This window comes from Drosophila mauritiana, chromosome 3R (genome assembly GCF_004382145.1).
Source record: "Drosophila mauritiana strain mau12 chromosome 3R, ASM438214v1, whole genome shotgun sequence".
NCBI lineage: Eukaryota > Metazoa > Arthropoda > Insecta > Diptera > Drosophilidae > Drosophila > Drosophila mauritiana.
The window spans coordinates 28,260,243-28,274,219 of NC_046670.1; positions in this window are offsets into that span (position 1 = coordinate 28,260,243).

The following is a 13,977-nucleotide window of genomic DNA, read 5'->3' on the forward strand; positions in this document are numbered from 1 at the left end:
CAGGCTAAACATATCATACTATTATATTTAGGTACATCTAGGGTATCACACAGTCCAGTTCCCCGAGTCTGCTATCCTTCCATTCATTTACCCGGACAGATATATCACTTCAGCAGCTGCGTTATACGAGTGCAGTGCAGTGCTTTCTCGCATGTACAACCAATTAGTCGATTGGCGCAGAAAAAGATTGAGGTCCGTGCAAAGAAAAAGGCAAGCAGCTGAAGATTCATAAATCAACACAATATTATAAAACAATCGGAATGCCAGTGCCAATAATCGTTAATTGCAACTACAGGACAATGTGATGTGATGGCCATGACCGTGGACATCGATATGGATATTGGATATGCGACACCGACACCGGATTGAATGTGGATGTGGAAAACAGAAGCTGCAGCCAAATCAGCAGATGCAAATGCAAATTGCCGAGAAGCGTTGAGCGTGTTGCGCCAATTTGCTTGGCCTGCCAACGTCTGTCAACGTCGAGAGGAGCCCTTCTTGGCCAGATTGGCTTGGTAGCTTGGATTCTCAGTTACTTGGCTTCTCGGCTCCTCATGGTCCTTGTCGGCCATTGGCAATTACATGCGGCTCACGTCCTGTCAGAGTTGAAAGATGACAAATCAACTTGACAGCCGCGCCAATTTGCATGGCCACATGGCCAGCGAGTAAGATGATGCTGATGATGACTGCACAGGAAAAAATTAGATCATCAACATGATCAATAACTCAAATGGTATTGTTTGGTGCTGACCCTAACCTTATGACTTTAATGTTAAAGATCTTTCCCTTGGAAGGGTCCCAATAAGGTACTTGCTCCACTATTAATTATCCGTTATTATCTCGATTTCCAAAAATAATGTGAAATATATATCAATATAAAGCTGTGGTCCATATAAACATGTAGTATTTCGTTGAGTGTGCAAAGACTGTGTGGGGTGCAGAGAACCGGGAGTCTAGAGATCAGGAGATCTAGCTTTCGCCACCAGCCTTGACGCCCGGCATTGTGTAATAATTGGCAGTTCGTGGAAAGCTTGATTTTGAAGCCGATTAATTGGATTGCTTCTTCAAGTTGCAGTCGCACTTGAAGCTTGAAAATGTGAATGCCTCTTTGGAATTCGTTTGGCTGAGGCTAGGCTAGGCTAGCCAGGAGCGGGAGCATTGACATGGCCAGCACCCAGATTCCAGACCTCAGAAACCCTAACGGTTGGCAGGTGGAATTAGCATATTAATTTACGGCATCGGCAATTGCACCCATTTTCATAGCCAATTCTTTCTCTGCGGTAATTGCGATTGGCGAACGTCCATTAAGTAGAATTTTATTGGGCATCGCATAAAAGCGAATTGAAATGGCCTGCGGAGACCCAGAGGGTTGCTAAGGAGCGTTTGTTTTCCCGGCGACAGCTTCCGTCAATTTAATGGCTCCTTGCAGGAGGTGGCTGGCCATCCCAGCAGGTGGTGCACCTCCTCCTGCGCCAGCTATTCCGCGTCCAGCTCAGTTTCGAGGGTACAAGCCGGTAATGAAGACAACTGAAAGCCAATCTACGCCAATATTTCAATGCGCCCAGAAATGGCCGTCCACGCAAATTAGTTATTCATCAGTTTTGTGGATCACCGCCACCGACGGAGGGGAACTCAGGGCGCACTTGTTCTTAGCCATAAGATGGTGCCTTCTACCGGTGATCTTCTTTCGACCGCCGACTGTCGTGTGGGCCTTTTTTGCTGGCTGTTCGTTCACACGACTTTCATGTTAGCAAGTCGTTCTCTAACAGTAAAATCAATAAGTACCACGCGGCTTATTATGAGCCTTGCTAACAGTGAGCTGAATAACTTGGCTCACAGAACATGCGGCAATCATCGTCGTTCGCCTTTTGTACCCTCTCTGCTCTACAATAGGCCATCCAATAGGCATTAATTTTAGCCATATGCACTGGACTATTCCATACACCATACACCATACACCATATAGCATATAGCATACACCAGGGACCACTGGATATGTCGCACTACAACCGCAAGAGCACGACAATGGGCAAAAAATAAATTAATGACATAACTTGGACGGAACACACGACTCGGTTTGGGATGGGAATGAAGTTTATGAGTGGCCAGGATGGGGGAGTGAGTACCAGTACTAAAAATGGGGATTAACTGCACTAATTTCGCGTTGTATAATAGGAATAACATGCTCGTGCCCGCTCATATTTGCCCGACCTTTGGCCCCCCACCGCTCCGATCGGGAGCCGCCATCGGGAAGATTGGACTTGGCCTTAGATCGGCTTATGTAAGCAACCTTTTCGGGGTTAAATGCGCATTACAAACAATTTTGTAATGCCCAGTTAGCCAACAGAACTGAAATTTGTTTTCAAATTATTTAAGTCGAGCATGGATGAGCGGATGCTGGACGGATTGGACTGCAATCGCAATTTACGTAAATTAAAGCAACATAATGCAAGACGTGTGGGTCACCGAGTGGCCTGAACTGATTCCGAAAATGGCTCAGGTTGAGAAAAGAAGCTGCTTAGCAAACTGGAGATGGCATGGGAAGCATATTCTGTGTGGGTGGGCCTTTGATCAGATTGATCCAGATCCAAGTTGAATAGATCTCCTAAGAAGTAGTCGACAACGTTCGACGGGCACACGAAGAAACGCCTTTCTGTATCCCAAAGATTTGAGGAACTGCTGATGATAAGCTGTGTATGCAAAGAAAGAAGAAAGTCAACCCAAAGAAAGCCCATGGATCTCCCTTCCAAGCTCCGAGATCTCCGATCTCCGATCTTGCGGGTGATGCATATTCAATCGACCCTGGATTTCTGTTTAACCCTCACGTGTCGGGTACTTGTCTTTGGTAACTGGAAACATGACACATGAATATACAAATGGACGTTCACTTCTGGCCCCCAAAATGAGCTCTTAATTAAGCATCCGTGTCAGTTGTTTCTGTGCGCTATTTTCGAGGCAGCGGTAGCCTGGCATCCTTGAGCTGGTTAAACAAAAAAATAAAAAAAAAATCTAAAAAATACCAAAGCGACATGCAAGTTTGTGGCCAGAGTCTTTCGTTTATGGCCAAGACTTTGGCTTGCCCAAGTGCAAGTGGGTCACACAGCTCCAAAGCTCCGGAGCTATATGGCTGTTCGATTTTCTTGTAAAACTGGCGCCTGACATCGGCGGTAGTGGCCGTGCATAAATAAATATCATACGTGCATCGGTCGAACGGCTGGCATATGCACATCTGGTTATGAGGGAAGAAAACGCAAATAGAAATAGAAATAAATAAAATAAGTTTTGCCTGCAGCTTGTTTGTTTGCGGGTTTGTTTGCCTTGCTCTGCCAGTCGAGCAATTTACGATTCGCACACATGCTGTGCTTGTTGCTGCCGCAATTGCTGTTGCATTGCAGTTGCATCGCTGTTTCTGCTGCTCTTGCTATTGCAGTTGTTTGGCAACGAAAACGAAAATAAATGCACGTTAAGAGGAGAAGTCCTGTCATCGGTCAACTGGCCGCAGTTGTTTGATATGCCAGCCAGCAGCGGCACAATCGGCAATAGCTAAGGCAATAGGAAAGCAGCAGTTGCCCCTCGAACACGAGTTTGAATTGCCATACTCTTTCTTCCCAATAGGTCGATACGAAGTGAGATTGCGGGGGATAAAATGTTTCAGATATCCCAAAACTTTTCTAGATAATATACTTTCGAAGTGTCAGATAAAAAGTAAAATAAATTGGACATTAAAGAAACTAATATCATATCATATTTAAGCCCGATATGGGGAAGTTGCGATTCGAAGAGTATTTTCGATGGCATTGTACAATTTGAACTGCGATCTGTGGTAGTTTCCCACCCCGTTTTTACTTTCCGAGCAGAGTAGTCAAGCCTTAACCATTTTATAGCTGCCATTTCGCGGGCTTGCCGAAAATCAGCAGCCATCATTAAGGTCAGTTCGTGGTTAAGATTTGCGTAAGTTCGGCCAGTGTAATGATGCGATGAGATACGATGAGGCCCTCTGTGCTCAGTGTCCGATGTGTGACAATTTCTGAAAGTGATCGCTGACCTCGCAGATTTCGCTAATTTGAAAACGAAAGCCGGCGAAAGAGGGAACTGAATAATATATTTGGTCGGAAGCCCTTTCAGTTGTGTTTCTTCTCGGCTGGGGACCTTTTACTTTTCAGTTACTTATGCAAATTGCCTAGGGTTGAAAATACAAGCTTCTGCCACATTCCAATGGATTTCTCTTTTGCTTGCACGACGTTCTAAATGACTCCTAGAGAATATTTCGTTTAATGAGTGCGTAAAACAGCGTGGGTATGGCACGCATATGAGCCCGACAGCTGGAAGACAACAACCACTTTCAAGGCTGTTTGGGCGTCACGTTGGTGTGACACTTTCCATTTTATAGACGCTAACAGCTGTCAACAGCGAAAGCTGTTATCACTCCATTCCCTTATACCTGGTTCTTTGTTGTGGGACACCCACCTGCGGATGATCACCAGCTACTGGATGATGATCCTTTCACTTTTTTACGCCTAGCTCCCAAAGATCGAATCGAAAACATAAACATCAATCAAGCAGCTGTAAAACAAAGGCGACTCTGTCTTTTGTGCCGGTGTCTGATTTTCTTTATCATGTTAATTCTAGTCCCAAAGACGAGTCTGTCTTATCCAGCACTTTATCGGGGGGAGACAGCTACCTGAATGAAATCACGGGTCCACACAAAGTAAAGTAGAATGGAGGCGGGCCCAGTGGGCGTTGATTCCAGCTCTCAACGTCGTACAAATTAATCAACACGTAAACGAGACGCTTTGGGGCCAGATCAAAGAGGAGACCTTTTGTCCCAGTTCGGGGAGCATGTACGCTCACACATGCGGATGGAGATTCAGATGGGGCGAGGATGAAAGGATGGCCTCCTAATGGGCTTTTTATTGGGTCACCAGGCGACGCAATTCACACAAGGCAACGGCCAGCGTTCCGACACCTGCCAAAGACCCACATTTCATTAATTGCCTTTTAGACCGAATCGTGAGTGAGCCAAAATGGATGTTGGATGTTGGTGGGGCATTCTGGCCGAGAGGGAAAGTTTAAAGTGCATGGGAGTCAAGGAGCCAGGCCAAATTGGATATCCCGTTCACGAACTTCAAGTGTATAGATTAGGGTATAGTAGTATAAAATTGGAGGAAGTCTCTTGAAAAAATATTACCAATCGGTTCATAGATTATATTGGCTAGCGGAATTCATAAAAATGCAGAAACCGCATTTCTTGTCTCGAGAATCCAGTGAAAGATTCTGGGGCAGAATGCTGGCGGTTCCCAGAACTGTCAGCATTGCTGATGTCTCCTTTTACAGATCAATAACACGGCTAACATGGTCTAATGAGTAAATTAATTGCCGTCGACTATGATCTTGTCCAGGCTTTATTTGATCTACACTAATTCGCAATAAAGACTCAATTAATCAGCCAGGGGGAATGCCGCCAACTTGACCCCACATCAACAATGGGGATTAATTAGTAATTTTCTTGCAAGGGATCCATTTGGACACTTTTGAGAGATGCAATGAAAGTGCAGCGATTTTACCTTACTTTTCACTTTCATTGCAAGAGTGTTAACAATCTGAGCGTGGCCCTAATGATGGCTCATGCAGGTTACCGATCGATTAAAGTCGTTCACTTCAAAATAAACAAACAAGCAAATGGGAAAACAACGGCATAGATGAGCCATGCGAGATTAGATGAACTGGTTGATGCTGGTGGCACCTCGAGCACTCAGCTCTCACTTTTCCTAATTAACAAGGGACCACTTGAATACCCTCTAAACACAGGGTATCAGGGTGTTAGTACCACAAGCCTAGCGAGCATGAACTCTTCCTAAATTAAGACATTTACGACCTGGTCAGATGCGAATCAATAATGAAATGGCCATGCAAAATTCTAGACACAACAAGCGCTTAAGAGCCGCCACGGGGAATACCGCAACGGTAAATGGGTCTTCAGAGGAGACCATAGACTTCATGACTGCAGATACCCGACTTGAGATTAGAATGAATCATTTCCAGGCATCCTAATTGAGTTGTGGCCACGCTGGCAGGCCGAAATATTAGCAGACGCCTTGTCGATGTCCAAGTTCTAGACTGAGTGTTGGTCTGGGAGTAGGTCTGGCTTTTGGGCTTGAGGTGTGAGACTACTTAGCCGGGCCAACTAAGCGGGGCCAAACGGCAACGATTAGTCGCAGGCTTTGTAGGAGGAAGTGGACGAAGTCTGGACCAAGGACCATTTATCAAGAGCTGCTCGTGTCTCGTCTCTTAGGGCAAATTAACAGTTCCCCAACTGACTAGCTAGCTAACTGACTGACTGACTGACTTACAGAGTGGCTAACGGGTACTGGGCTCCCACTTTAATTGCTCCATCGATGTTCTCACACCGAGAGTGTTATTAGAAGTCGGAGTCCGCAGTCTGAAATTTTGAATGTAGTTCTCTGGGTCAATGCGACCACCTGAACTAATCGAAGCCACATCGAGCGGAGCACGCGCCCAGTCAATGAGCTTTCACAAAATAATTCACCAATGCTGCACGCACTTGGAATGTGGCTCCAAGATCTTGACAAGAAGACTTGGCTTGCTACAAAGCCAAGTGAATTCGATTGGGGTGTGACAAGAACCAAAGCGATCTTCAACCTGCACCTTAAGGGTGGACATGCATCTGTGAGAACTCTTACTCGAGCTGAACCTCACGTTCCACGGCAAAGGGTTCCAGGTTCCAGTTCCATAAAACACAATGGAGCATCGCCGTCTCAGTGCTATTGTTCTATCGATGGCCGCAGCTTGCAAATTTTCGGCAGCTTTAATGTTTATTCATGAATTCCAACATGAAACGGCAATGCAACGAGGAAGAGACAAGTTCTCCGGCTAGCACAAACATAAATCAAATTGGCCAAGTCAAGTCCTCTGGTTTAAGCCAAGCAATGGAAACTCAAAAAGCCAAGAGCCCAGAGCAACTGCAGCACGCAGTCATGGGCATCTGATTGAGCTGTCGCGTATTTGGGTGAGGTGAGATCGCCCAGTGTCCAAATGACCATAGAATTCGATTTTGGGAATGGTGTACACCTTTTTTGGCTGCGAACTTCGTGTCTTGGCTTCTTAGGGAAATCTACCGCGAAAAAACGAAAATCTCCATATTTCCTGTACACGTATATGGCTCCAGATCTCTGACATTTTCACGGTCAATGGTAGACGGAATATTTGAAAATACTCTAATGCCCCAGGCCCGCCCCCAGTTAACACAGATCCATCCTGAGAAGCCAGCTCAAGTGGGTCAACTGCAGCCAGCTAACGGAAGTCGATTATCAGTTTTATTCCAACTCATATAAATGCACACAGGTGCGTACTCAGATACCGTAGTTTGTTGGGGGATTACGGGGAATAATGCTCGAATTTCCCAAAGCAAAAACTCGATTTAATCCGCTGCACCAGTGAATGATCTTCATTTCGGCTTGGCGCTCCAGATTTTAAGATTAGGGAGGGGTTCTCCTGCGCCATCGGCGATATCGAAAACGATTTCCATGTAAGGAAGGCGGGGAAAAAGGCAAGGAATTGTACTCCGGACTGTGGACATCGGGATGAAATAGCAAAAGTAATAGCTCTTGGATGGCGAGTGCGCTGCACTTATTCTATTACGAATTTTATTACACTTAAGTGCGGGGAGGGCGAAATGTGTGCCATGGATGTGGCTCCATGGCGGACTTGTTGAGCCATGTCCAATCCTCTGGCGGCCGCGCTCTTTGAAGATCTTTGAGGCTCCCCAAATTGCGCCCACTGATGTAATGTTTGCTCGATCTGGTCACGTTGCACGTAACCGCAGCGCGGCTTTTATTTAACGTGCGGTAATTGCATTAATAAAGAGAGCCCAAATCCCAAATTATATTGTACAAATTGAGCTGCGTACAATGAAAGCGAAATTGTTTGATTTCCAGCCGATTGATATCGCCATGCCTCGAAATCAATCTGGCGCAAACGAAAGACTTCAGACACGAACTTGTCAAAGGCGTTTCCAGGAAACGCAGGCGAATCTGGGTGGTGGTGGGGCTCCAGATTAGCTGGGAAATGGTAACCGTGACTGCAAAAGCATGGACATATAAATCGAATTAACTGAAGCTGTAATGGAGCCGTATGTCTTCTCTGATGTTTCTATTATTGGTTTATAACCTAACCGTATTTCGAAACACGCTCTTTATGATAAGCATTTAACACTTCCATTTCCTTACAGCCGCTGCAGAATGCATTCCCATTCTGGAGCTCCTCTCCGGCTGACATGATTTACGACTTGGCCACAATAAAGCCAGCTAAAAACCCTCCCACAGATTAATTTCGAATCCATAACCATCTGGCCAGATGCGAGAGAGCCATTCGGTGCTCGGTTCTGGATCCCAACTGGTTGCACCTGTTCCACTTGGCCGCAGGTCGTGTAGTCTTAGAACATTTTCATGTTCAGCAGAGCATTTTGTTTTTACGACAACATTGGAGGAAACGAAGCCATCGTCGTCTTGGTCGTCAGAATGGAACAGGATGCGGCTCTGCAGGCTTCGATTGCAACTTTGGCCCGGACTCCGACTTTTGGACTCCTGTCATGTGGAACTGGCATAATAAAATGCTAGCAGCGCTTTTCGGTGGCGGCGGCGGTGGCCCCGTTGTGCTGTTAATGTTGGCATTTATATGCCATAGAGTTCTTAATGCGATTAGCGCAATTAATCGCCCGTCGCCGGAGCGTTCAACTTGCAGATTTTTGTTCTGTTGGCGGAAGTTGCCATGGCGTGCAAACGGTCGTTCAGGCAGAGCCCATCGATGGCCGCTGCCCATTTATAATTCCAGTCGAGATGTCGAAAGGAATGCTGCGGGTTCGGTCGAAACCTGGTGGAAACCCGACCTGAAAGTGAGAGTTGCCCCGGGACAGCTGAATCGATTTGAATCCGTGCGTGGATGCAAACAAACAAATCGCTGATTTATGCTCGTCGAGGAAAGCATGTGAAAAGTGCCGAGCCTGGTGCGCAGCTCCTCCCACTTCACTTTCGTGTGGGAAAGTGCTCAAAACGGGGCGGTAGTCCAGCCCTGTTGATGATGGATTCGAGACCCCTGTGCAATTACCGCCGCTTAGCATAAATCGCGCGACCCAACCGCTCTGACCCACATTAATTCGGCGCAGAACGCTGTGCCCAGAGCCAGAGCGGAAATTAACTAAGCTCCAATCTGGCAAGACTCCGTCGATTGCACTCAGCAAAAATTGGGCTTTCAATCTGAAAAAAATGGCGATAACATTCTAAAGACATCACGCAATAAAAGCCTTGTACCCGAAGTAATATGCTTTAGCTTAGACTTTGCGATTCAATGCATTTGCATAATATTGAAGGGCAATCGCAAACGAATTTCTTTCGGTGTACAAAATAGAAGCCGCTGCGCACGCGCCACTAGTTCGCTCCATAAGTCACCGCCGCGGTGCCGGTCTGGGCTTTGTTACATATTATTTATTGTTTCGGTGCTGCACCGAGGAAACCAAGGCACCGCGCTTAGCTTCCACCATGCTCCTCCATCCGACTGAAACGAATCCCGTGGGCGTTTAACGGCATCTCGTAAGTTGCATATTTGCCGGCAAGTCAAAAATTCGTGTGCACAGCCTGAGTATCACTTAATGGGTGTGGGTGTCTGACTCGCAGCTCCTTGGTTGCGGGTTTACGGGATATCGGTGGACCATATCGGTGGCAATAAAATTATGTAAAGAGCGTTTTTTTTTCGGCGGCAACAAGTGTCGATGCGAGGGAGTGGGCGCTTTCAGCCCGGGTATAAACAAGTAAATGCAATTTGTGGCTCCATTTATGCGATCCTGGGCTCTAGGCGGTAATTTGTATAAGTCACAACTAGGGATAAGGTTACAAGTCTAGCCAAAAAATTGTACAGTTCAAGGAAGCTCCATTGATTTAACTTGAACTAAGAAAGGTTTCAATGTTTGCCATAACTGGCTCAATCTGATAAACGAGACCCATTATAACGAGACTTTCGTCTCACTTTCATTAGCAAGTATGACGAAAGCTCCCATGTGAGCGACCTAAGCCCTAGGAAATCGGCTTATGGGCCATTTCATACGGGTACGAGTCCGAGCAGGAGAATGAGTAGTGAAGGTCACAAAAAAAACAGTCGTAACCACATATTGTCACTTAGAACAAGTCGGCTCAGAACACGACGGAGGTTGGGGCTTTTACAGTTCCAGAAAAACTGAAAGTTGTAATTGAAAGTTCAGAAAGAAAGTTAATGGCTTGGGACCTCCGAGAAGGGGCATTCGAATTAGAAAAGCGTGTTTGATCAACACACAAAGCTCATGGGACGGGCCCGATGAAAGAAAGAACCCAGTCGGTCACACAGTAGCACACTTTGCATACCCATGCCCCGAAGAGATATCTTCTTCGATAGCTCCTCTAAAAGGTTTGTTTTGTCCATTTAACCTAACGGTTGTGAGCATGAATGGTCTGCGTGTTAAATTTATTCATGTAGAGTCGCTTATCCGCTTATGAATGGCAATACTAACCGAGTTTTCGAAAATTTCCGAACTGATTAGACAAATTATCAAATTACCCGCTCAGATTTTCGGAGTCTGTTTGTTTTTGGCATTGCTTTAATTGGGCAGCTTAATTATGGTGCTTGGGCCTCATTAGTTGAATGAAATGCGAACTATTAAAATAAATTTAAGCATATACTCGGAATAGATTAAGTGCCCGGCACTTGAAATCATCAGGCAGCCGTTGACCTGCGGCAATTGAAGTTCGATTAGATGGCTTAAAAATGTCTCAAGCATGTGTTAAATGTCTTTTAATTGGGCCGATCTCATGATCGTATTTTCCCACCCTCTCGAAAGAAAAGCCAGACCACTCGCTTTCTCTTTGACTTTTCATCCTGTCTGAAATTTAATCCTGTCAATATCATTTGCGCCAAGCGTATAAGCATAGGCGAGCCCGCTGCAATGAATCTTTCGCAGATGTTCATGAGTTGTTGAACTCGCGATTCAAGATGAATAACGATAGATTAAATGGCAAATTGTTTTCTGATGAGTGTGAATGCGGAATGGCGCAGTTCACACACCGATTTGGGGCGGAGAGCTTGGAGAATTCCTTTAATAGGATTAGAACGGCCTTTGTTTTGCGAAAAACTATTAGAGAACGCTGCGCTGATTTGTCACACCCATAAATAAGCTCTCCGTGCTCACGAGCGGACTTTCTTTGAATCGCAGTAGCTCGAATTAAAGCGACCTTTTGTTATCAAGGTAATTACAAAATGGTTTCGGGCTACTCACAATGCAAATTGTCTGGCCTGACCTACTTACGCAGAAGCAGGGGCTTTCTGGCATCCATTACCCGAAATGGAATGGAGTAGAGTTCAATTTAATCATACGAGCGGCTCCTTGGGCGAAAGAAGCCAACTTAGTTAACAAACTGGCACAGCACAGGAGCCAAGCAGGCAGACAAACGAACCGAACCAGCCATCTTATGTAGGTAAACAAGCCAGAGCCATTTGCTCAATAACTCATTTAAAAGCGACGTGGACTGCGGACCCAATAATGAACAAATAAAAACCGAATCTGCCGTTCGCATGGAGCCCATCGAACAATGCCCAGGAACTAGCGGAATCGATAGATTCCACACACATGGTTCCACCATTGCTTTGGCCTGCCTCTTTATAGTAGAGAGAGCCAAGCCGAACCGAACCGATCCGAAACCAAGAGCCTGACCAATTGACCGCAAAAGCGGCCCACTAAGAAGAGCCCCCAACAAACAATGCAGGCAAAAGCGAAAAGGATGCCAGTCATAAGCAAAGATACACTGCCTCCTGTTGCCTAGTGCCCATCTCCAAGCTCCTTGGCTAGTGGGAGTTGGGTAATGGTTAATGTGATATGGCCAAGATACTGCACCGTAGCATAAATCACTGTGCAGGTTGGTCAGACCATCCAGACTTTATGATCGCCGCAAACCAAACCAAATCGCCCTCGCCTTGAGATGAAGGTTTCTCCATTTCCCAGGAAAATCGACAGAAGTAATTGATTATGTCGATTTACATACGAGTATTCGAGCCGATTGAGTTATGAATGTCCGACTTGTGTGATTGTGGGACACATTTAAGCAGCTGTCCCACTTGCCCTTAACCCAGAAAGCCCCGAAATGGGTTACAGAATCGCATTTATTACAAGTCCCCTGGATTTCGTGTCTGGCGGCCACAAATAAGTCAGGCTTTTTGGCCAGCTCGTGCTGTAAATGATGTTGTTCCCTTTCCGGACAGACAAAACAAAAAAATCCCTACCGTTGTGGGTTCTCGTTTCTCAATAGTGATTGCGACTTGCATAAATTTCAACCGAAATTTTATCGAAAGTGTGCATCTTACGCCCGCTGCAAATGGTTGAGAGGAGGCTTAACTGGATTCCTCGTCGCCCGGCTTTGCATGTCTATTTAAATCTTAACATGCCGATGACAAAATGCTCGGCAATGAAGACAACAGCAGCAGGAAAAGGCAGCAGAATTAAAAAAAAAAAAAAAAACAGCAATAAAAAGCAACGGGAAGACGTCTGGCCTGGAAATTGTGCCAGTAGTGTAGACATGGCCACATTTAACAGGAGCAGCAGGATCAAGACTTGTTCGAAGTCCCTCTGCCATCTGAAGTCCCCTATGCCCCATCGCCAATCCTGCACCTTCCGCCTCTGCCTCTGCCCGACCAGCAACCCACAAGTTGTTTGCCCGACTGTTTAGACGATGTCAGTGCTGATAGAAGACGCTGTCTGGGATCGGGTCATGCCTCAGATGGAGATGCTGATGCTGATGGACCAGGAGAGGTTCCCCCGTTGCTCAAAGTTCATGACACTGTCCTTCTTTGTCTCCATTCGGAACGTTGTTAATTCTGCTTGTATGATGCGATGTTCCCGTGGGGGAGATGCAAGATTAACAAATTTGTATTCCCAGATTGTGCCAATTCCTTGTCCACACATCTTGCAGCGTCCATTAATCTTTCTGCAGACCTTTCGTTTACTTAATTATAGAAAGGTGTTTTTGATGCCGTTCCAGTTTACTGCATAGGGCGGGTCTTGATTTTATTCCCTTCGATTCCAAGTGACCGGTTATCCGGTTATCCATAAATCATCTCCAGTTCGCGCTAATTGATTTGCACGAACGACTGTGGGTCAAAGCCATTTCCCAATTCTTCTGTTACTTCTGCCAACTCAAATTTATGTCTATTTGCATAATTCTTCACTAGAAAGAATGTCATCCATGTGCGTGAGATGAAATCAAATTGTAGTTTAAATCTGTCGAAAGCCGCGGGTTGAAAGTTGGAGGATAACAAATGAGAATCTTGGGGGTTAATGATGCCTGGTGTCGTGGAATCTATTTCTCCGAATGTGAGCTATTATTGGCTATTAAAGGTTTCACTTTTCACAGGTCTGGGGCATTTTACAAACACTATTCTATTATGCTTCTGCTATTTAGTGACTTTCATTTCCCGTCCAAACATTTGCAATTCGCTGGCCAGCTTGGCGTTCTGCATTATGCATCCGTATGGGAAATGGAGTGTCCCCGCAATCATCCGACTTCGAAATCCAATTCCTATACCAGTGATGCATGGCCATCGCTTATCTGCCTGACTTTCTGCTTTTGTCTCTGGTCAGAATCGTGACGCGAATGCCGAGAGCAGGAATATCGAAGGATGTCTATGGAGCAGAGACCTTGATGAGGATGGAACCACCGCCAGATGTGTGTCGATCGCGGGATTTGATTTAGTTGGAAGCCCCGTCCGTCTGACAGTCGACATGAGTGAAATGTGCAGATTCGTGGAGATTCTACATTCTCCTTTTCGCCAGACATTATTTCATTAAATCCGTACCCGTTTGATTAGAATCACTTTCGAGTTCGCTGAGAAGTGAAACTCAACAACGCACTTTCGATGGCACGTGAGACAAACGGACTGCATTGG